Here is a 3,687-nt window from a genome sequence, read left to right on the forward strand (position 1 = left end):
GGTGTACAGGTACAGGTTCTGGTGTACAGGTACAGGTTCTGGTGTACAGGTACAGGTTCTGGTGTACAGGTGTACAGGTACAGGTTCTGGTGTACAGGTGTACAGGTACAGGTTCTGGTGTACAGGTACAGGTTCTGGTGTACAGGTACAGGTTCTGGTGTACAGGTGTACAGGTACAGGTTCTGGTGTACAGGTACAGGTTCTGGTGTACAGGTGTACAGGTACAGGTTCTGGTGAACAGGTGTACAGGTACAGGTGTACAGGTGTACAGGTACAGGTGTACAGGTACAGGTTCTGGTCATTTGATTTGTTTTAGTAATTCTAGTCAAAAAGTGAAACTTGTACATTTTATCCCTTCATTCCCCACAGACTGGTGTGTTTTATCAGGTGGTGGCCCCGAGGCTCTGGAACTCTCCATCTGTCCCTTCGCTGCTCAGATTCTACAAAACATGGAGACATTTTTATTCAGACAGGCTTTTAGTTAGCTTTAGTTTTTATTGTTCTTAGTTGTATCTGTGTAATGTTTTCATTTAGTTATTTTCTCTGTTAAACACTTTGTGGTGTTCCTGTCTGTGAAAGGTGCTATATAAATAAAGTTTACTTCCTTAAGTCCAATATTCCCAGTGGGAACATTGGTAGGTTCTGATGGTTCTGTTGGTTTAATGAATCCTTGTTAAAGATTGTTCTCTATCATTGGACCATAGGAACTCAGGATGTGCCTCATTATGTCAGGTATTGTTCAGATGAGCTCGTCTAAAGCCTGAAATAAAAACTGGGGCAGTCATGTGACCATCAGAGGATTGTGCTTGAAGTTTCTACGATCTGTTTACTTGTATGTCCAAGAAGAATAATGAATAAAGTCTTTTTCTTTCTGTCAAAGCAAGTTATCCTCCTCTATCTCACTCTGACCTCACTCCAACTATCTCAATTTCCTTTCTCACCGCCTGTCACCCCAACGGTTCAGATCATTGGTGAAAATTTGAAAGATGATTGATGATGTCTACAATGAAGATGGAATAAAACAAACATTTTTTGGACACACATACTGTAATGCTAAAAGTTTGAACCAACATAAATCTTATAAGAGTCATTTATTAACATGTTTATTAGTTGGCATAAGTTGTTTAAATATTATAGTACGACAGGGCCTTATCTAAAAATAATAAGAATATTTAAATTTGATAATAAAAGGGTAGATACATAATGTTACACTGTCAGTTTTAAGTTTCAGATGTTTCTGTCTCGACCCAAACAGCAGCAGGCATCAACTCACTGATTTAACTTTTATCTCTGGTTCTGAATGTGGTCCAACAGACGTCTCACTGTCAGACGTTTGATTTATTTGGATTTAACTCTAGTTTGGATGTGTCTCTGATATCAGGTTGTTTTAATCTGAATGCTTCAGCAGATGTATTTAAAAAGTAAACTTGTTTATTCAGAATCAAACTCTCAGATGTTTTTCCTTCTTCACTTAGCTTCTTGTTTTCCTGATTCATGTTTGGTTCCAAAACGTCTGACTGTGGTGAAAGTCACAGGTTTAAACCTCTGACATCATCAACCTACTAAACAACCAGTCAATCAATCAGTCTACACACAAATCAGCCAACTAATCAATGAATCAACCACTTAACCCACCCTAACCCTCAGTTCTGTTCAGAAAACGTACAATTCTTCTCAAGCTGTATTTGAAGAAGAAAAAGTAGATTTGTATTCAACAAAGTGGTTCCCAAACTTTTCAGCTTTTCACCCACAACAATAGAGTAGCAGAGACCTGTGACCCATCAAACGTTGGTTCATAAACATTGGTATCAGGTCAAATAAACAAGGGTACAATAACAAGTTTCATTATACTAATTTAATACATCCGTCCATCTTCTTCCTCTTATCCAGGGTCAGGTCTCGGGGGCAGCAGCCTCAGCAGAGACCCAGACCTCCCTCTCTCCAGCCACTTGGACCAGCTCCTCTGGGGGAATCCCAAGGTGTTCCCAGGCTGAGAAACATAGTCCCTCCAGCGTGTCCTGGGTCTTCCTCTGGGTCTCCTCCCAGTGGGACGTGTCCAGAACACCTCACTAAGGAGGAGTCCAGGAGGCAAACTCACAACAAACTTAAACTTGAACAATCTTCAAATTTACAAAAAATGAACAGAAATAACCATCAGGTGTCTTTTATGTCTTATTCCCAGTAAACATTACATGGTATTATATTTTCCCAATAACTGACTTAATCACCTTTTTGAATATATTTGGAGGTTTTTGTGTTAACATTCTAGACGGTTCCATAAAGCTACTCCCTGAACTGGAACACCTCGTCCTTTAGAACAGTTCTAAATGGAGGTTTAACAGAAACCTCCTGTCCCTTCAGGTTATAGTGACTCTCCTTGAACAAATTCTGACTGGATACTTAATGTTAACAATATTTTATAAGACCTACACACACCTGCAAAATACTATATGCAACCATATCATAAAACTTCACTAATTTTAACAATGAAATAAAATGTTTGTTGGATTAGCATAACTTTTTCTGCAAACAGTTCTTACAGCAGTCTGTAAAATAAAAACAAGTTTTCTAATAGTTTTACATGCTTTTCCCTAAACCTTCAGACAATGTGGTATAATCATCGATTTATGTAATATAATGCTTTATCATTTAAGAAGTTTTTTTATTTTATACAATATTCAATAGTTTTTGTTATTTTCGTTCTTAAGTAATTAAAATGAAATCTCCATGTTAGCTTTTCGTCAATGATGACACCTAAAAATTTAGTTTCACTGACTCTATGAATTTTAATACCATTAAATCTGAGTGGGGCTTCATGTTTCTTTCTGTTACTAAATGTCATATAATTTGTTTTGCCCAAATTGACTGATAACATGTTACGATGGAAGTATATTTGTATTTTCATAAATTCTGTTTGTTTGGTCTTCAACATACAGATGTTCAATGTTTTCACCAGAGTAAAGAACGGCTGTGTCATCCCCAAAAAAAAATACTTTTTAAAAGCCTTGACACACTGACCAGATCATTCCTATACAAAATAAACTGTTTTGTTCCATGTACAGAGCCCTGAGGAACTCCATAACTAATATTACATCATTCAGATTTTATGTTATTTACCTGAACAAACTGTTTCCTGTTATTCAGAAAAATATAGGGTACTTTTAGTTTGTTTTACTGAACAGTAATTTGACCAGTTAATTTCTGATTATTGTAATGGAGCTGTTTGTCACCTGTTACCTGTCACCTGTTCACCTGTCACCTGTTCACCTGTCACCTGTCACCTGTTACCTGTTAACTGTCACCTGTCACCTGCCACCTGTCACCTGTTATCTGTCACCTGTTCACCTGTTCACCTGTCACCTGTTCACCTGTTCACCTGTCACCTGTTCACCTGTTCACCAGTCACCTGTTCACCTGTCACCTGTCACCTGTCACCTGTTCACCTGTCACCTGTCACCTGTTACATGTTAACTGTCACCTGTCACCTGCCACCTGTCACCTGTCACCTGTTACCTGTCACCTGTTACCTGTCACCTGTTACCTGTCAACTGTCACCTGTCACCTGTCACCTTTTACCTGTCAACTGTTACCTGTCACTTGTCACCTGTCACCTGTTACCTGTCACCTGTTACCTGTCACCTGTTACCTGTCACCTGTCACCTGTCAGCTGTTACCTGTCAGCTGTCA

Source organism: Austrofundulus limnaeus, unplaced genomic scaffold (assembly GCF_001266775.1).
Source record: "Austrofundulus limnaeus strain Quisiro unplaced genomic scaffold, Austrofundulus_limnaeus-1.0 Scaffold2410, whole genome shotgun sequence".
Taxonomy (NCBI): domain Eukaryota; kingdom Metazoa; phylum Chordata; class Actinopteri; order Cyprinodontiformes; family Rivulidae; genus Austrofundulus; species Austrofundulus limnaeus.